Source organism: Lactuca virosa, chromosome 8 (assembly GCF_052849685.1).
Source record: "Lactuca virosa cultivar CGN04683 chromosome 8, Lactuca_virosa_CGN04683_v6, whole genome shotgun sequence".
Taxonomy (NCBI): domain Eukaryota; kingdom Viridiplantae; phylum Streptophyta; class Magnoliopsida; order Asterales; family Asteraceae; genus Lactuca; species Lactuca virosa.
Genome location: NC_136433.1, coordinates 278,847,649 through 278,869,385, shown reverse-complemented (window position 1 = coordinate 278,869,385; position 21,737 = coordinate 278,847,649). Strand labels below are relative to the sequence as shown.

The 21,737-nt window shown below is 35.5% G+C and overlaps 1 long non-coding RNA gene across 1 annotated transcript; it reads right to left on the bottom strand.

Moving 5' to 3' along the window:
• Positions 1-20,800: 20,800 nt before the first annotated feature.
• Positions 20,801-21,555, bottom strand: LOC145129175 (uncharacterized). The gene is made up of 3 exons (XR_013717349.1): positions 21,532-21,555; positions 21,161-21,275; positions 20,801-21,071 (listed from the first exon to the last, which is right to left on the bottom strand). It is a non-coding gene; the product is annotated as an uncharacterized LOC145129175 (long non-coding RNA).
• Positions 21,556-21,737: the final 182 nt, after the last annotated feature.

The following is a 21,737-nucleotide window of genomic DNA, read 5'->3' as shown; positions in this document are numbered from 1 at the left end:
CTAAAGACCCTCAAAACAGCCCCTTGAGGCCTTGATATATGGGTGACTATGATGTTGTTTGGACTAACAAAGATGGTGTCAAAAATCAAGCTTGAAAGTCCTCACAATTCTTAGTCTTTTCATAAACCAGTTAATTTATGTCTTAATACCTTCATTCCAGCTTTTGGTGTGTTAAATCATGTGGCTTTAATCCTTTGTCCAAGGTCATGAATCATATGGTGATTTTTGGCAATTATTGGAAATCTGCACAGCAACTTTGCCCCATCTTGCGAGGGTTGTAACTGGCATAATTGGACGATGCCCCTCTCTAGATAAAATGTAATCGAATCTAGTTTTCAGAAAGTCGGGATTCAGCTCAATCGTAGTTACGGATTCTGTTTTATTCCCAAAACACTGAACAGTGGTCAAACTGTGAAACCTAAAAAAATATGTAACCCATTAAGAAATTAAAGGAGTTAATGAAACTTGGACCCCATTTTGATGATTGTTTGGTATGTGTGGTTATTAGGTGAAAACTTGACAACTTCAAGAAGGGTCAAGACTTGAAGTAAAAAGGAGAACTCGCTTCAAACACAAGGTGAGTCGACAATTTTTGTTGACTTTAGTGCATAACCGAAAACCACATCTCCTAGGTGAATTGTTGATGCAAATTAGGAATCATGCTAGATTTATAACTTCTTGTGATAATGATCGAAAATATGTTTCTTGCATCTTATGTGTGGTTATTCCTTGCTATCGGTTGATATGGTGATATTCATGTTATGTGATAGTTGTAAATTGCATGCGGATATGATGTTTCATGAATTGGTAGTTATATGCTAAATTATGGTGACAACTTAATAAACTTCATTACATGGTAATTGCTCGTTAAAGTTGTATGAGTAACATGATTACTTTGGTGTAAGCATGCTTTTGCGGGGTATAATGGTGTTATGGGTAGAACCTTGCAAGTTTAATCGGTAGAAAGAGCTTAAGCCATAACGGTGATTAGTTACACGGTCTTTCTAGATGGTCGTGTGACACGTGGTGTGTGTGCTCCCCGAGGTACAAGAACTGGAGTGGTGCTGGCCTTATGGTGTGGCCGGATCAAGCATCACGTGGGAATCGGGAGGTTTATTGGTAGAATTGACACCGTTTGTACCGATCCTGAACGGCACCGCAAAGTACTTGTACTTTTCAGCTCGGAGTAGCGAAAGCGAAAGTCTTGGGGTTGGTGTATTCGGGTGGAAGTCATGAGCCACTTAGAGCACTAAACTGGCTGAGCACACGAGTAGTGAACGGGGTTAAGTTGTTGGGTAGACTGTCCCTAAGAAACCCCAAAGTAGTTAATCGGTTGAATTAAAAAGCTACATATAGTAAACGGTGAATTGAAATTATATGTAATAATCGGTTGAGTTAATTTGGAAACTATACGGTGGGAAAAATTATGATATCATGTTGTTTGTTATTTTTCTTGACTATGCTATTATCATGATTTGCATGGATGACCCTTATGGGAATTGTGTGTTTTCTTTTGGTTGTGTACAACTTGTCGGATCACGTGGCGGTTGCTGACACTTGTTTCTTTGTTGGATGCCTTTGATTGGTACAGGTAGCTTAGGAGCATGGCTTGGTGAGGTTGGGTTCCTTTTGGGTAGTTAGTTTTAACGAAGATGCCACTTGAGCACGTTTGGTTTTTATTTTTGGCACCTCTTTTCCTCAATAATTAAACGGTTGAATGTTTGTTTTTGAAAGTGGTAACGTGTGGTTTGTTGAGAATGGTTTGAAAAATAATTAAATAAACAAATAAAGTCTTCCGTTTCATTTTTCCGTTAACAAGGTTGTTAAAGTTTTAAAGTAAACAAAATGGAGTAAAAATCACGACGTTACAAGAAGAAAACAAGATAAACTTTGGAGGTCTGGTGGCGTTAGTGTCTAAAGCAAATGTAAAGGAGGATGAGTCTGAAGATGATGCGAAAGAAGATGAAGAAGGTTTTCTACTTAACTCTGATGATGAAGTTGTTGCCTATTACTCAAATAATAGGGAAAAAAAGTTTTACCCAAATTCGATGATTGAAAATTCAAGAACAGCTTGGAGAAGAAACCGATGACGAATGTCGGTGGAAGTCTGAAAGGAGTAGCAAAAGTTGAGAAGAAAGAAGAAGAGAAGGATTCAAAGATGAAATTGTAAGTTGATTCGGGTTATAACTGCAATTACTGCAATGCCCACAATCATTTGGCTACAAATTGTATGTTGAGAAAGAAAGAAGAGAAGAAAGAGAAGGTGAAGGATGAATCCTATTATGCGAAAAGACTTAAAGAATTTTGTGCTCAAACAAAGAATCTCTCATTGATGGCTAAAGGAGGTGATGACAGTGGTGGAACTTATCAGATATGGTCTTTCGGATATGATGACGAAGAAATGCGTCATCCCACACATGGAGTGTTATTCGCTAAACCCGAAGAAGGTGGATTTGGGAAGAAGAGCTGGTTTGAGGAAGATGTGGAAGAAAGTGATGATGCATTAGAAGTGAATGTGAAAGGTGAGGATAGTGATGAAAAATATGTGGATAACTGGGAAGTGCTTTGTTTCGAGAACACCAAAATCTCCAATGACAACTAAGGTGCGTGATATTCTTATCTCTCTTAATATTCCTTTAAATTCTTATCATGCTATTTTATGTGATTTTCATGAAACTTGCTCTTATCTGAAGGACATGCTAATTTTGATGAGTATGGAAGCTCAAAAATATAAGGCATCTTTATACGAATCACGAAATAGGTTGGAAGAGAACAACAGTAACATAGAGTGTTTAAAACTAAAGATTACAAATATCATGTGTGATAGAGATAGAATTAGGATGGACAGTTGTATATTAGTTAAACAACGAAACAACTATTGCAATATTGCCAAAAGATTGTATGGTAAACTGACAGATCTCTATCATTCGTCCGATATTTGTCTTGAAAAACATAGGAACTTGCTTCCCTTTATTACTTTTAAAAGAGAACTAGTTAACGAAACTACCTTTGACTGCAAAAGTAAAGTAGTTGACTATACCCCCATTCCTAATGATCTGTATGCTTACGGTGTTGTTAACATAAATGATTGTTTGAATGCTGATGGCCTTATTAATATCGTAAATGAGACTTTGACCAAAAAATGAACAAATCAAAATTTTGAACAAGACTGAGAATTCGACACAAAGTACTCAACAAAATTTTGCTGATATCAAAGATGACTCTGACAATATCAGTGAAATCGAGGAAGAGGAATATGTCGATTGCTCACAATTGTCTGTTATTAATGTCACTTCGTTAGCCAAAGGCAAAGATAATGTTGACTCAACAACGAAGTTAAACGATGAGTCTTATTCAATAACCGAAACTCGTGATTCTCAAAGGAGACGCTTAGTATCGAGGACATAACAAACAACGAAAGTGATAGTAACGATGATTCCTTTGAGAAGGAAATTCCCCGAGTTATTGAAGCTCAAGTGTATGAAGATACAGAGGAATTAAGAAAAATTTTGAAAGAAAAAGGAAAACATTATTTGGAAACAATACAGTTCTTTATCCATCTTGCATCAAAGGACTTACCAACCAAATTTTCGTAACAAAGGGGAATGCAGATAATTTTGATCCAAAAATAAATGAATTGTTGAAAGAAGAAAATGAAAATGTGACTAATGAAGGTTTTTACTCAAACCAGAATATGGAGGAAAACATGTTAAACAAAAGATCACATGTTTTTCCACGTCAAAAGAGTCAAAAAAATATTCCAAAGAAAATGAAGAGAAATCAAATAAAGTTTGGGTTATGAAAAGAGATAAGCCAAATGTCGAAAACCACATTGAAGAAAATGGCGAGCAGTCTTTACCTAATGATTCTAGTAATCAAAAGGCAAAAGCTCATGATTTCAAAAAGAATGAAAAATCAGTTTCACAAGAAGTACCTTTCGAAAATCAAAATGGAAAATTTCAAAATCATGATAAAGAAGTTGACAAATCTGATTTGAAAAATGAAATTTCCAAAAATAAAGCATGAAAGAAGGCTTATTGGAAGAAACAAAAATATATTAAAATGGCAAAGTTTTTGAAATATAAGAATTATCAAAATCTTGAAAAGAAGTTTATCAAACATCCAAAATTCGTACTTCAAAAGAGTCTTCTAAAGTCACTTCAAAAAATGTTGAAAAAGATGTCAAGAAAAGTGGTTTTTTGCAAAAAGCGAAAGTTGTTTAAAAGGCGAATAGAAAAAGAATGTAAATGTTTAAAATCCTATTCAGAAAAATGTTCAAAAGACGAATAGTTTTCAAAAAAATAAAATGAATTTTCCAAATCATTTTCAGAACAACTAAAGGATTTTTCCACAAAATCAGAAAGTTTTTCAAAAAGATTTTCATTTTGGTTATCAACATCGATACCAAAATCGTTTTCAACAACACCACAAAATCCATCATATGAAATGAATTTTACGAGAATGACAAATGTTGTAAAGAAAAATGTACCTTTCAAACCTGATGGTCCAAATTTTCCAAATCCTGATTCGAAGCAAAAGACAAATGTGTCTTTTCTCAAAGGAAAAAACGACACGAAAAAACTTAATCATTGGTTGGAGGGAAGAGGAAGACAATTTATGTCGAAAAAATATTCTCAAGAAGAAGTCCAAGAGGCTTATGAGAATTACTTAAATGAATCCTTGAATGGAAGTACCTCTTCTGAAGAATCGGTGTAAAAAATGGTAAGAAGTTAAAAAAAAGAATGTTGATGTTTCTCAACTAAAGGTTGAAAAAGAGAAAATCAAAGTTGAAACTTCACCATTGAGTGATTACATTTCAATGCCTAAAACTAATGAAGTTGACTTAATAGACAAAATTAAGACCAAAGTTCGTAGTTAGATCCTTAGTTCTTCATTGCACGCTACATTCTATGCTAATGTCCAAGGAATCAAAAGGTCTTGGGGACCTAAATCTCTCTAATTGATCGCATGTACTATGTGACGTGCAATATGACGAAAACTGGTATATTGATAGTGGATGCTCTCGTGGGAATAATCAGAAATGCAAGGTTAGGGATAGTGGGAACGTAACAATTGGAAAGTTTATAGTGAAAAGGGTCATTTATGTCGAAGAGTTAAAGCACAACCTAATAAGCGCATCTCAACTCGTAGGTACTGGGAACCAAGTACTTTTCGATGAGGAAGGAAGTGTTATTTCAAAAAAAGAAACCAAAGAAGTCTTATGGAAGTCAAAAACAAAGGGTGATATGTTAACTTTAGACATAAAACCTATAGTGGGGTTAGTACTGGTAGTAAGTGTGTTCTGATAACTAGTAATGATTCCTTATATCATGATCCCCGACCGATCACTCTATGATCGATCGGTATATGCAAGTCGTATGCAAATTGGTATTGACGAAACCGTCGAGTGAGTGGCTCTACCCTAACCCCACTACTAGACATGGAACAGGAGTCAGGATAGGATTATTTGCTTTAAGTCTGTAGTATTTTGATTTTAATTAACCCTGATGTATACACCAAGTTATCCCAGCTTACTGGTAATGATCCTAAGATCATATATGAGCGTCAAGGATTTGATTGAACGAGAGAGTATTTTAACTATTTTTTTTGAAAGACGGTAATTTTAGCAATCATACCAAATTCATTACATACATATGGTACTTAAATGTTTTTGTCGTTGGAAACATTACAAAAGTCCTAATAAGGTTCCATGTTGTTCCTGCTGGTTTGTTCGTCACACTCCTCCTGCTCCTCCGTCATTCCTCTCAGTTAGACAGTCTCTCTTGAAGTGTCCTATTTCACCGCATAGGTGGCATACTGGACTTACACTGGTACAGGTGATTGAAGCGATGTGCTGGGTCTGGTTCCTGCAGAAGCGGGCATGTATGTCCGTTCTTATTGCAGTTTTTACAGTACGGAACCCGGCAAACCCCATTGTGATGGTAGCCACACCTGTTACATTTTGGGAGCGTTCCCATATATCGTCTGACCGGCGCTTGAGTGACAGGTGCTAGTGTCGAGGCATGAGTCGGGACTGCTGTTGTAATCTCAAGGTCAGCCACAGTTTGTTGTCTTATAGCGTGTTTCTGAGATAGGTTGCGCTTCTTTTTGTCCCAAAATTTTTGTTTCTTGTTCTTAGGTTTGTGGTCTGAGGCGTCTTCGTTGGTAGACACCTGTTGGTGTTCTTGACTGTTACTACGGTTAGTATTGCCGACACCGCCTTCACCTCTGCTGGTGTTGTTAGCATTGAGTTGCGCCATGGCGGCTGTCACGGCTGCCGTGACCGCAGCTTGAAAAGTAGTAGAGTCTATCGGCAGGATTGCTGCCTTGCGTGTTGGCTGGTTACCTCCTTGTGAAGACATAGCTCTGTTGCATGGGGAGAAACGATTTCGTGAGTGGGGATGATTATCTATAGTTATATCCTTACCATTTATATACACATATAAATTTCGCACTTTAATGAACTATTCTCGATGTTTCTGCTAACTTTCTTGAGACGGAGCAATGGTAGTGGGTAGAAGTAGGTTTCGTACGGCGTTAAGTTTTACCCATCCTAGGGTTACGTTTGTCCAAACACGCTTAGCTGAGGAGTTCTAATGGGATCCGGTTCATTAGTGCTGGTATGATCGCACCCTATATGCCTATGAAAAAGGCACCTTTCAACCATAAGGTTTAAAAAGGTGAGATGATAATGAGTCTTGAATAAGGGTTTATACGTCGGGAGTTATTTTATCTTAGTTATGAGTGTATCGTGTTCCAGTTTTTATGGTGTTCTGAAAACAATTCATAACGAGAGTCTATATATAATAAACTTATGAATTTTTAGTAGTATTGCTCCCAATGAAATAATACGCATGCCCCTTTCATTTGTATGATTCTAGTATATTTAGTTTTTCTAGAGAAAGGTTTTGAGCCTGATGCAGGTCTACACCACATCATTGCAAGGAAAAGTTTGGACCGCAAATAATCTCTGGACTAGTGTAATCACTAACTCGCAGGGTCGGGCCTACACATGGAGGGGAGTAGCACCAACGCATACTCATAGACCTAATCTACAAGGTCTTGTGAGTAAAATGAACTCTGCTCACGACAATACGTCCCCAATGGTGCTTGAAACGAAACCGATGCGTCTTGTAGTTCTGCCAACCTATGCTCGGATGCGACCACTCTCTCTTCGAGTGTCGAGTGTCTATCCTAATATGCCTTTGCCTTCGCATGTGCGGTGATAAGGTCCTTAATGAGTTGGTCTCTGAAATAGTAGTCTCTTTCTAAGTCTCGAGTTTGTGAGGTGGTAGCGTCTGTAGCAGCGCGCAGTTCCCTAACTCGATGTTCGTGATCTGCTGGGTCATCATCGGGAGGGCTCTGTTAACCGGTCCCCCATGGTCGAGGTCATCGCAACCTCGTTGGTCTCCGAATGGGCGATTGTTGTTGTTGATGGCGACTCCACCCCTCGATCAATGCTGCCCAACGGGGCACAAGTTCGACGTAGTCGAAACGGTTCACGAGAGTCCTGGCTATGTAAGGAGAGTTGTCGACCTCTGGCTCCACTTCCGACTCTTTTTCCTAATCACCCACTAACTCTCTGGGTTCGGAAAGTAGGGGTCTCTTGGTAAGTAAGATCTTGTCATGACGTCCGTGCGAGAATAGGGGTGAGATAAGAGGCATATAATAATCATATTCCTAGAAATACTTATGGGGGTTTGATCCTCCTTAGTTACTTCTATAATGACATGGTGCATACCAGTTACATATAACGAAAGATATAATAGACCTTCGAATAAGTGATCATATTCCAAAACCTCTATCAAACAAGGGACAGGAAGTAAAGCAATGATCACGATTTTAAGTCTATGATATCCAAGTTATATATAACTTCAGCGTATCCACTTAGTGATTGTAGATCTACTAGCAAGAATTTGTTTAGTTTTCAAATAAGTTATAGTACCACAAAATACTCCTATAGTATTTTAAATGTTATGTTTGTTTCTTAATGATTTTCTGGTATGGTTGTTGGTAAGTAGAAAGACTTGTTGTCCACTATGACTATCCCTCGGCACATACTAGTCACTTCTCGGACGAATATAGTTGATCAGGCTATATTCCTCCCAGACTTGATTGCATATCCCAGGGCATATTCACATTGCACAACTCCTCTATTTTTAACTTTTGTATTGTCCTAGATATGATACTACACTAGTATGTATGCATGCACTCATACTTTTAACAAGAATCTATTTATTTCTAAAAGTATAGTTATTTGAAAATATTTAATTAGAGACTTTAGTCCCAATGCATTTATAGTTTGTATATCTTATGTGGTTTGATATACTTAGTTCACTATAAACAATGCTCTGATATCAATCTGTCACACCCCCAAACCAAGGAAGGCGAAAACGTCCGGGGGTGGAGGACTTCATGTATAGTATCACAACAACGAGTATAATAATGCTCAAAGTAAATACAACCATCATGGATATAATTGAAAAAGTTATACCATAGTATGTGTTTACATGTTTCAAATCAATTACACTATGATGACAAAATGAAATGTTTGACGATTTAACGTCCCATCTTCAAAAGCGGTTGATTTCCTGTTTCACTGAATTCCTGAGAATACAAGTAGTTTTGAAAAAGTGTCAACAATTAAGTTGGTGAGTTCATAAGAGTTTTATTTGAGAAAGAAGCCGCTTTCCTTGTAAAAAGCGATAAATTATGATTCCAGAAAAGTCAATATTTTCTTTATGAAACGCGAAATGAACTCTCCTATGTTATGCAATAATTTACCCTAGAAAGACCTGTAGATTCCTTCTATAATCACCCAGTGTATATAAGTTATATAAAATTTAAGTTAAATAAATTGTCGAATATAATGGGTCTGCCCTAGGTCCACAACCAAACAAGGACAGGAAGTAAGGCGGACCCACCAATTCTAAGTCGATTGCGACTAAATTCATATATAACTCTAACATGCACCCTTAGCAAATTATAGCTGAAGTCTAACAATTCTAGATGAAACGTAGTTTTAATATCATGAAAGACATTTAGTGATAAACCTGGTACTTTGTCATGTATACTTCAAGAAAAATCCCTTATTTTCCTTATAAAAAGTTATGTAGCCTTAAATCCCAAGACCGACAATATGTGTGTGTGTTTTGTACTTATGATGTTTATAATCGTAATGCGTTTCCAAATAAAATCCAATATTTTCCTTATAAAAAGTTATGTAGCCTTAAATCCCAAGACCGAGAATGTGTGTGGGTTTTGTACTTATAATGTTTATAATAGTCTTTAAATAGATGAAACCCTTATTCAAAATAAAATTTTCCCTGTAAACTTGAAAGATTGTTAACTCCCTATGTGATTCGTTATAACCATACTATGACGAGAAATAACCTGCAACAACGTTTTTCAGACGTCAGGATCTTATGACTTTTGTCACACGCATACCTGCCGATCCGGCTGTAGCTAGCAGCGAGGTGTGGCGTGTCAATCCCAATATAGATCTATACATAATTATCATGCTCTCCCTACAAGAGACTCTGGGTATAACTTACAGGATTTTGAACCCGTACCCTAAGAGTACGATAGAGAATTGTCTCACAACTTACGTTAACTAGTTTACATATAGTTTGAGTATAAAACCTCTTCCGTGGTGGAAGTGAAATCACCTTTTATGAAATAAATTAGTGATATGAAATCCATAAACTATTACTATTATAGTTTATCATGTAGTATATGAAAAACCCATTTGTTTTGAGAGTAAAACATTTTCCATGTAGTATGCTTTTATCGAAAATTTATAAACTATACTAATTATAGTTTCTTATATGTGTTCGAAATGAATGGAAGAAAAACCTTAACATGAATGACTAATTTCTGTTTATGATGGTAAACTAACAAGAAATACATTCAACATTTAGGAACTTAGTGTTATGCACTTTGCTCAACATACTACAAAGTGTTGTTAATATGGTAAGCTATGCAGCTAGCTTTTAACCTTTCTGAACTGTTTTGAAAACATCATAGAAAAATCATACGAAGTCGAAAACTAAATCCGTAAATTCTGAGAGTTTATAAAATGTGTCTAGTTTATTCATAATTTTTATTATGAGTTTTAGAAGTCTCTAACTTGTGTGAAAGGGTTCATATTCACAGACTGGTTCGAATTTGTTTCTGAAATGTTAGGCAGTTTTGTAAAAATCACCACAAATTGTAGAAAAATCGTATGGAGATGTGCAAGTAGTCATTTTAAAGGTATGAACCTGAAATATTTTCATATTAAACAGTTTTGAAAGATATTAAGTTTAGGTTGGGTAAAACAGTTCGTGAACAGGTCACAACTCTTCTGTTCTAAGCTGTCAAGTTAAGTTTTAAATATGTTTTGGTGTTTTAACTTGTATTCCCCCCCCCCCCTCCCCCCCCCCCCCCTAAAACTATAGAAAACTGGAAAATGTAGGGGTATGAACTCACCTTGAGTGATTTCTAAAAGAGTGGAAGGTTGAAGTCGAGGAGTATCAAGTCAAGAACACTTGATGAACACGTAGAAGCTTGGATGATCCTAAGAACGATTTTTGGTGTTAAGATATGAGTCGATGATCCAAGAGTGTTATGAAATTATGAAGTAACACTTGAGCTTAGATGGAATACTTACCAAAAAGTGCAGTAGTAGCTCAAGAACACATCAAAAGTGTGGCTGGAAGTTGAGAGAAAAGAAGCTCTCTTGATGGTTAAGAAGTGTATATGTGTTTTATGGAGAAGAAAATGATCAAGGAAATTCCCAGGCATTTCTTTATATGAAGGATTGCTGGAGCAAGTGGCTAGGGTGAAGGGATATTTACATTGGTGTGTGTGATGGGGATAAGGTTGGACCAATGAGAAAGTGACACATAGGTGCAAGTGGGCACACTTGACCCATTTTTTAATGTAAAATATCCTTAGATATTTTCTTTAATGTAAATAATGATTTATAATTAATAGATCCTTGAGAAATGAATAAAATATGAGTTTTGGGGTTTAAATGGTAAAAATATGAATTTGTGAAAAAATCCCGTCAAAATCGGGCTTAGGAAGCGAAAGTAGTCGAAAACCGGGCATTATGGACCGAACCTGCGAGGTTCGGCTCTTAGAAGGTGAGAACCGAGAAGAGAGGAGAACGAACCGAGAGAAGGAAGAAGGGACCGAAGGTGCGAGAGGAGGGACCGAAGGTGGCAGGCTCGGTCCGAAATGGCTATGGAAGCGAAATAGACCGAGGGTTCGGCCTATTTCGGTTGTGGGGAGGCTTCGGTCCTGCATGCCTAGTTCGGTCCGAGGAGGCTGTTTTGCTTCTGACACTTCGGTTCTGACATCCTCGGCTCTAATAGGAGGGTTCGGCTCCTAAGAGGTTCGGTTCCTAAGAGGTTCAGTTCCTAAGAGGGTTTCGGTCCTATTTAGCTGTTTTTCGATATAACTCTCCGTTTCAAGCGGTTTTTGGCCAAGTTAAGGGTCGGGATGACTATAAAAAGTTGAGAGAGATTTTGAGAGAGATTTGGGAGAGATTTCACATACTTGGATAGATTTGGGAGAGATTTCACATACTTGGAGAGATTTAGAGAGATTTCACATACTTAGAGAGATTTCACATACTTGGAGAGATTTGGGAGAGATTTCACATACTTGGAGAGATTTGGGAGAGATTTCACATACTTGGAGAGATTTCACATACTTGGAGAGATTTGGGAGAGATTTCACATACTTGGAGAGATTTGGGAGAGATTTCATCTTAGCCATTATTATCGTATAATCTTGCAATGCAAGGTTCTTGAATCTCGTTATGCTTCTTTTATGATTGTTTTAAGTCCCCAAAAGGGTCCATAGTCGTGTTTTGATGCGTTTAACTCCCTTTTTAGGGTTTTACACTGATAAACACATAGATTCTCCGGGACACTTGAATTCTTGACATACAATGCACATTTTTATACATAGAATAAGTTTTAACATATAAGTACTAGTTAAGTTTGACCGATTTGACATTGTTGACTTTGACTTTGACTTGTTGACTTTGACTTTTAATTTGACGGTTGTCACAGATAATGCGTAAACGCATCAGTAACTTGATGTTATAAAACGTGTTGTTGTGTAAGATTTGATGAGTAAATAGTACAAGCATATAATTCAAAGTTTATATGTTCCTTTTTCCCTAACGGGAAAAGTGATATATTGGGCCCCTCAATGATTTTGTGTTGACTTATGTGTCGGGCCCGGTCAGGACTGAATTGATGTCTTCAATTAAGTTCCTTGTCAAACAAATCAGAAATTGGGAAACAAACTATTGGACATTGAGAATGATTATGTTCCATGTCTTTGTCCGCATGATATCTTGTAGAACGGAGGATTATATGATCCCTTATCTAAAGGACGCGTCATTGACTAGGTCAGAGTTCGACAACGGCTTTTCAAAGCTACGATTGCTAATCAGATTCTGAAGTCGTACTTGCAATATTAGTTATTAGACTTATCCAAGTGGGAGACTGTTGAATTTGGTGTCTAAGCCCATAAATATAATTGGTATGTACTTGATCTGATAGTAGCATTGTCCTTTTGGGTTGCCTTCACCATAGCAACTTGACAGAATGACATTGGAGAGAGAGTTTGATAAATGATTTATTAATATAAGAATAATATATTATTAGAAATCATATTATTTAATTAGTATTTAATCATAAATTAATTTGGTATTAACTTTAGGATTAAAGGAACTGATTAAAAATGTGGGGACTGATATTGCAAATCAATGATAGTTGAAGTATTGGACTGATGGACTCCCTTGGAAAAAGTTGGACGAACTCTATAGGAGGCCCTATAGAAATTGTCCAAGGCATTCTAGAAGGTGGGTTCATGGACTGCTTGGAGCGTAAGCAAGGATTTGGGTTTCCAACTGAAAACTCTAGCAGCTACAGCTATTAAGGACCCCCTGACCTCCCAATTTTCCGCCACTGCTTCCAAGAGAAACTCTAGCCGAAATTTTTCCCTCTCTCCCACTCATCCTTTGCTTTTGGTGTTTGTGATTCCATTAGAGGTGCAACACTTGGGGCACTCAAGCTTTCAAGAGTCTAGATCATCCTTGGATTACTTGTTATTACGAGATAACAAGAGAGGTAACAATGAAACCCTAGTTTTCATATTGATTTCTGAAATTGTATGCTACTATTAGGGATATTGCTTTGGAACTTCTATTTGCATGTATAACTAGAGGAAAACTTAGATCCAAAGCATTAGGGTTGCATGAACACATAGGAATGTTGTTGTGCTCAAAACCCATCAAATACCACATATCACAATATACACACATGCATACATGTATTGGCTTTCAACACAAAGCTAGTCCGCCCTCCCCTTGGACTTCAGCACAAAGTTGGATCTAAACTTGAATCTTCCTTCTATGAAACAAGATCACTTCTTGATCTTCAAGATTCACTCAAAAATTTTAGAAGTAAGCTTCGTAATGGTCCTAAAGCTCAAGAAGAAGAGGAAGGAGGCTAGGGATTCTTAAGGAATGTTCTAAGGGTGTTGGAGGCTGAAAATGATTAAACCCTATGGATTAATGGCCTTTAAATAGTCCTCAAATCCTAATAAAAACGTTCAGTCCAATGGGCTGGGCATGTAGTGCCTTTTAAAGGGCGCACTGCGTCCTCTCCGACAAATTCCAGATTTTCTAATTTTTTAGAAAATGCGATTAATGGCTTATTGTTTTGCCCCATCCTTCTACTTTCCTATGGACTATAAAACCCCCCACTAAAGAATGGAAAACACCATTGGAAATTGATTGTTACATCATTGAAATGATTATAATATATCATTGAAAACCATGCATATTGGTATTAGAATGTAGTGAAATTTGGTATGGCCCTAATCAAGCAACAATGTCGAATGAAAACACCATTTAGAATTACGATAAAACTGTTGATGTTGGAACTTTCTCAAACTGTTTAACATTTGTTATGGTCCTACAAAAATAAAATTGACGATTTGGAAACATTATGATTTGTATATAATGTTGAGTAGTCCAAATAAAGCATGATGCAAGAAATGTGGTCAATTCTTTAAAAAAAAAGACAATATGTCATTGAAAAACCATGAAACTTTGTATTGGAAGATGGTGAAACTTGGTCTGGCTCCATATTAAGCAATAGTGTTGTAATGTCCAAATTCCAACCATAAATTTGTAACCTTCATTTTTCATGTATTATATTTCGAAGTTCATTTAATACGATGGTAAAGAACCACTACGGCATGACCGTGTCATTTAAATGGCGGCGCGGTCAAGTTTTTACCGCGGCAAGGTGATGGATGGGTTCAAAACCCTAAGTCTCAGGCTTTAGGCCTATTTAAGCAACCTTATGATTAGGGTTTTCTCTTATTTCTATGCCTCTATTCACCATAAAGAAACCATAGAGAGAGAAAGATATAGAGAGAGAAAGAGAAAGAGAGAGAGAGAGAGAGAGAGAGAGAGAGAGTATATGTTTGTATGTGTGTGTGTGTTCTTGATGTTTAAGTGTGGGTTCTTGGTGTTTCAAGCTTAGAGGTAACCATGGAAGGAAGAGGTGGTGAGCTTGTTGCTTGAAGAGGGTGGTTGAAACTTCAGATCTTGCATCTCCTGTATCTTATGGAGCTTTGGAAGGTATAAAGCCTTTAATGTTCTCATTTCATGCTTTGAGGCCCTTTTAAGTTCGTTAGAGGAATGTTCTTGGATTTTTGAGCGACTCCAGAACCTTAGACTTGGTTGATGATCATTTTTGGACTTGAGAACCATGTATAAGTTTTGGCCACTTTAAGCCCTTAATACAGTTAGGGTTTGGGTTTGAGATTTGGATGAGTTATGTAATGGATAAAGTTAGGAACTTTATCCACTAAGCCCCTTAGGAGTTTCAGATCTTGGCTTTTGAGCTCTGGTCGTTAAGGGTCAAGTGCTTAATAGAGTAAGTTGTTTGGATGTAACTACGATGCAACGAAGGCCTTGCCATGATGTGGTGGACTGAGGAGTCCCGCGACTATTTTGTCGTTTAGTAACCACAGTGCGGCCAGGGGTTGGTCGCGGCATGGAAGGTTGGCCGTTGACTTTGACTAGGTTGACTTTTGATCAACTTGAAAGTTTTAGGTTGTAGAGTGAGGAGTAACCTCTATCTGTTATAGGTGGTTTGAGTAGTTGATTATCTGAGGCTTTTAGTGTTGTCATTCAACTTCTAATTCATGTGAGTTTTCTCACTGTATTACTTATGTCATAGTTGTTGTGGTTGGACTACATGCCTAGTTATACTATTAGAAACATGTATATTGTTGTATGGTTGTATGATGAATCTGAGTCGCTGATGACCCAAATATGATATAATTGATTCACTGATGACTCAGGGTCGCTGAGGACTCGGTTATGCTTTATTTGTCTCGCTGAGGACACAAGTTTGAACAGACATGTTGTTGTCATATATGTTTAGTTGGTGTTGTGATGTATGTGATATTTTCGGAAACTCACTAAGCTTTGTCTTATAGTTGTGGATTTAAATGTTTTAGGTACTTCTGAGGATCATAGGGAGGCGAAAGCTTCATTGTACACACTCATCAGCAGTTTCAATATTTTATGATTCCCAATGATTTTGAATGATTATATTTTGGAAAATATGGCATAATTGACTTGGTTATGAAAATGGCACTTTTATCTTGACTAAAAATCAAAAATTTTACTGTGAAAATGGGATGTTACAATTTTTTTTGAAAATTAAAGTGTAGGTTTACTAAAAGGTTTTAGACATAATTGCTAATAATTCATAAAACCATCTTTTCATGACACATCGACATAATCATAGTAAAAATGCAGAAGCTAAGACTTGTTTTGAAAATCGTATGGTAACATAGAATGGGTAAACTAGATTCCCTTCGAGAATGTTCAGATATCCCAATCATACCAGCTCCTTTCCCTTCGAACTTGATGGTTCTGCAACTAAAAACATGAAGTGGCAACTGCAAGCCTAAGGATTAGTGAGTAATCACAGCACTCGCCCATTATACAGATCATATGCAATGCACACAATAGCACATAAACTTCAAGTAATAAGTCAGATATTACTTACACTCTACCATGTAACATATTCTAGCGTATCCTAACCATTATCTCTAGAACTTCCCTCCGAGAGGCTATTCTTTAGAAACACAAATCATTCGATCATACTTCCCTCTGAGAGGTTGTTCGTGATCATACATACTGCCACGACACAACTAGAACTTCCCTCTGAGAGGCTATTTGTGGTCGTACATAAAAAAAACATATATTTCACATAATAATAAAGTTTGTGAGAACTCACCTGAATATCTGACAAGATGAAATCCACAAAACCAAGCTAGTGGCATCTAGCCTTCCTCAAATCAATACATAATAAGTAACCCTAATTTAACGATTAAGGTAAAGCATTCATTAACACTTCCTTATCAAGTCTAGGTCCAAATAAATCTATTATATGGGTAAAAGACCATTTTGTCCCTCCAAGACCCAAACTCAACACAGTTGACTAAAACTCAAAGTTGGTCAAAAGTCAACGTCAACGGTCAACACGCCGCGACCCAAGTGTTGATCGCGCCACAGACACACCACGACAAAACAGTCACGAAGTTTCTTTTACCACCGTGTTGCGCCAGGCACTTGGCCGCGTCGCGGTTCCCCTGGCATAACACTAACTCATTAAACACTTAATCCTTACAGATCAAGGCTCATAACTTTAGAACTGATCCTTCTCAATAACTTAATGGATAAAGTTTCCAACTTTATCCATTCCAAGGGCTAGATCTAACCAAATCTAAAACCCTAACAAGATTTTCCTTTCTTCTTGAAGTCTAGATACATCATCAATGCCAACTAAAGTTCTGGAGTTGCTCAAACTCTAAGATCATGAGGTCCAAATGACCAAAACTCATGAAAATCTTAGATCTATGCACCAATTGAACATAGTAGAGGTCTAGAAGACTTACAATGTAGAATCTCAAGGATTGAAGATGCTCTTTTGAGCTGATGAAGAAAGCAAATCACCAATCTTGAACACTTGAGAGCTTTTTAGTCCACCAACACTTCAAGATCATAATACAAGAACATAGAGGCTAGGGTTTGCTCCCAAAAGTCCCTTGAAGAGATGGAGGCTGCCAAAAATGACCTAACTTCGGAGTTCAAGCCTTTAAATACGGAAGAAACCATAGAAACATGGCCTTGGGCTGCAACCGAAACCACACCGGGGGACCATGTATGTCACGTCGCGTACTGCCTGGTCCAACAAGGCCCATATCCTATTTAAGCCCAAATTGTCTTTCGGTCCAAAATTCAACTTCTTAGCCCAATAAACCTTATTCCTTTAAGGTCCAAACTTCAACTCTAGAGACCCGAGACTCAACTTGATCCAATTGAAGTTTGTTATTATGAAATAAGATACATCCCGAAACTAGGTGTTACAAATTTCGAATGTAAGCACCATTACGAATTACAATCAAAAGTTTGTCCGGGAAATGATGACGAAGTTCGTGATTCAATAAAGTGTCTTTCGACAACCTACATTTGTTAAAATTTATCCATGATACTTTTAAAATGTGTTAAATTCAATTAAGTGATTTGATCCTTAGAAGCGATTTCATTAATACGTGGAAGATTACTAAAAATGAAAAAATTTCAAATTTTGATAATTTAGAATCCATATTAAATTAACTTGTGATGTTAGATGGCTCCACACTATTAGTACCTTTGGATTACCGCTCATTTGGTAAATCCTGATAATTGAGTAACGATGAAATATACCATTACATTTGAATTGATGCGCACATGCCCGACCGTAGCATTTTACAGGCCATATAGTACTAAATTTGCTGTTCAAAAAAATATAGTACTAAATTTGGACCCTAAAGTAGTAAAGTGAACAAAGTATAAAATTATAGGCCTTTCTTTTTTAATTTCAGTATAACAATGAAAAATAATTTCAGTGAACAAATTATAGGCCTTACTTCTATTAATCTATTTGACGATTGTGATCCTTCTGTCATTCACTGAGATAAAGATTTTGTTTATGTCTTGATTAAGGATTTTATCTAAAATGTTTTTTTCGATCGTCATCAAAATTGTTTGATGGACTTTTACAATTTCAACTTTAAAAACTTCTTTTTGCAAATTATATATTCAATAAATCACATTAAAAATATCAACAAGTTAGAATATTAAATTAACAAATGTGGTTGTGAACTCATCAACACACAACATGCTGATTATCACTTTACCCGCTACTCATCGAATCACTGAATCAATTGGCAAATTATAAATTTAGCATATAAATAAAATTACTAAAATTGGGTCTCAAACATCATGTGCTGAGTAATAACTAATAACAAACCAAGTCACAAACAAGAGTTTTAGTTGTCAAACACAAAAGAATTCGAAAACGTCAATAATCACTTAGTTACTTACCAGGAATGCTAAGCACAAACAAAATCCATATAATTAGTCATTTATGGCAAGCATATTAAATACAAACAAAATCACAAATGATGATGGTTGAGATAGAGGTGATAGTGGAGGTGGTGACGGTGGTGCTGGCGACATCATCGAATGTACAGTAGATCAAAAATTCAAAACTCTCTACAATGAACAACATATATAGAAAGAATGAGCAATAAATTGAGTATATTTTTTGTTATTTTGTATATTGTAAGGAAAAGATCGAAGGTGATTGGTGAGAGGGAGTCGTGTCTCAAGCAGGGCTAGTCGTAGGGGTGTCCAAAGTTTTCGATTGTATAGGGCCCCGAAAAAAATAGGGTCTGAAAATCATCCTATTTACCTTGTAATGTTATATTATGTTCAATATTATTGGTAAAATTAGCTGGTAGCGGGTAGCTTGTAGTGTTTTGTTAAACGCTACATGAAGTAGTATTTAGATTTGGAGCGTTTTGTTTAAACTAAACGCTAGAAGCTTATAGTGCCAAACAAGACTTTATGTTCAAAACGGAGTGTTTTATCAAACGCTAGAAGTTAGAAGCTCTCAAACGCTCCTAAAAGCTCTGTCCCGAACACGCCCTTTGTGAGTGAAAGAGAATTCTAATTATTTTTTGTAGTAATATAAATGCATATAAATCAGATTCTTAATGTACTTTTCCTTTGATGCTTTCCAATTTAATACACACGAACAACATAGTATATAATATTTAAGATTTGTTTTATATAAACCTATTTTTAGGTCTTTTTCATATTTGCACCGGGCATAAAAAAAATCAGGACCAAACCTGGTCCCAAGAAGAGATTATTGATGAACAATCAACCAATAATGCTAGTTTCAAAATTTCGATTTTTATATCTATATGTCTTTCCGAGAATGATAATGCATCAAATAGTCGTTACGGTTAGACAACTAAAACTAAAATATAATTAGTTCTCAACGACTTTTTTATCCACATGCCCAACCTCGGGTTTCGCTACAATTAGAGGCCCCAAAATTAATTCTTATATTATTTATATAAGTTTTGTTAAGAAATTTACAAAAGGTTGAGTAGTTGAGTTGGTTATGACGCATTGTATGGAGAGGCTTTCACTTTATTGATATTTGATAGGTTCACTTCAAATACGAATCGTTTTATATGCACTTTTTTTATTTAAAAAGCAATAATATACCTTTGCTTTCTTTTATTACTTCTTTTATTAATAATTGAGTCGTCCCTTTTTCTGTTATTACTTTCTTGTTTATTATAACCAAACCCGTATTATTATAACGAGTAATATTTTATTATAAACTAGTTCGTTAAGTTTTCTTTTTTAAAGTTAAATATAAAGATTAAAATATTTGAGAACTTGGAATTTATAAGAAAAATAAGAAAAATATTGATTTATTATATTGAAAATGTTTTTTATCTTTTAAATTTAAACAAATAAATTAAATAAAGAAAAGAAACTAATAAACTTTAATTTTGAGAATTTTTATTTTAAAGGTAACTTTATTAGTAAAATTAATATTCATTTATTACTATATTTATTGCAATTATTACATTAAATTATTATGTGAAATTTAATAAAATAAAAAAACTCATAAAATGACATGTGGAAAAAAAATTAATTCAAAATAACCATAAAATGACATTTGACAAATTGAATGAGAGTGTGACAAGTAGGAAAAAAAAACTTTAATGTATTAGAGAGAATCTTTTCTATGTATATTTTAAGAGAAATCAAATATTTTATTATAATTTTTCTATTTATACTCCTAATTATTAGATCAAGATAATTGTCAAAATTAAGAGATGAGATTAAGGAAAAGAATTAGTAGTATCCACGTATCATAATCTTATATGAGTAGAAAGATAAGTAAGAATAAAACGAAGAGTATATTTAATTTTTCATATTTTAAAAAACTTAAATTTGAATCGTAACTTTGTTGAATTGAAATCCAAATTACAAAAATGGCCCCTATACACTTCTATTCTTTCTTTACTATTCACAATCATCTAAATTATAAAAATAATCTTTTAACTCTATGTGTTTTTTGACACACCAACCAAACACTCATTCTATTTAAAAATTTTGTGTTTTCATGGCCAACTAGATGGAATTAGATGCGCCGTTGGCGCTGTGTACGTTGTTTTCTTTTGTTATTTGAAACTGTAGTAGAAATCGGAGACGGAACCTACACACTTGTTCCTGGAAAGAGAAGCATTCCAGCAACAATGGTAAATGGGAAATAAGTAACCGTGCACCAATTTGTGTTTTAATAAAGTTATAGCGAGAAACTTACCGGTTGTCGATTACTACAACTAACGAAGCTACAACAATTTCTTTAAAATTAGTGTAAAGCCATTCCCCTCAATCGGATAAAAAATACAATCAAGTCTAGCTGATTAAAAGAAAAGAAGTTTTTTTTTTTGGAGTAATGACCATTTTGCCCTTAGACTAAGATAGCATTTTGTTAACCTCATTCTCTATGTTCTGTTCCCCAAATGTCATCTTGAATTTGTAGAAATGTCTTCATAAGTCGAATAGGTCATTCTCCGTGTTTTGTTCTCCAAATTTCTTACAAACAGAGTGCAGACAACTGTGATTCATAATTGTTCAAAAAAACATGATAAGAACATAATTTCTATGCTTGACAACATAACGAACAAAACAACAAACTTTTTTTACCTCATAAAACTGAATTACCATCCAATAGAGCATTAGGTAATGCATTTAGAGTGTTGCTACTTTTGTTCTTTTCTCTTGTTGACCCTACCAATACTTCAAAGAAGATAAAAACCACCTGAATAAACAGATGATAAAATTAAGAGATTATAAAAACATACGATTTTGAAAATAACCAAGTACCACTTCCATTGTCTTCTACATCATGTTTCAATTTTAAAGAAGAAGATATATTTTATGCAGTAATAACTACATCTGTCCCAAATCCTTTTAGTCTCAAATTCGCCAACTATATCTAAATAAATTTAAAAAAAAACCGCGTTATTTAAAAAAGAATTTAATGGTGGATTGAATTATGAAATTATAAAAGATACCTTCACTAGATTTTGTGCTTCTCGTCACTAATCCATAGAATTGCTTGAAGAAAGAATGCTTCAAATTTGATCATTAATTAATTAGGATAACATAATTAATAAAGATTTGAAGAACAAATTAAATTGGGGGAAAAAGATAATTAATTAATGGTGAAGCTGAAACAATATGATAATACCTTACCAGCCAACCTAAAAGACCTGAACGT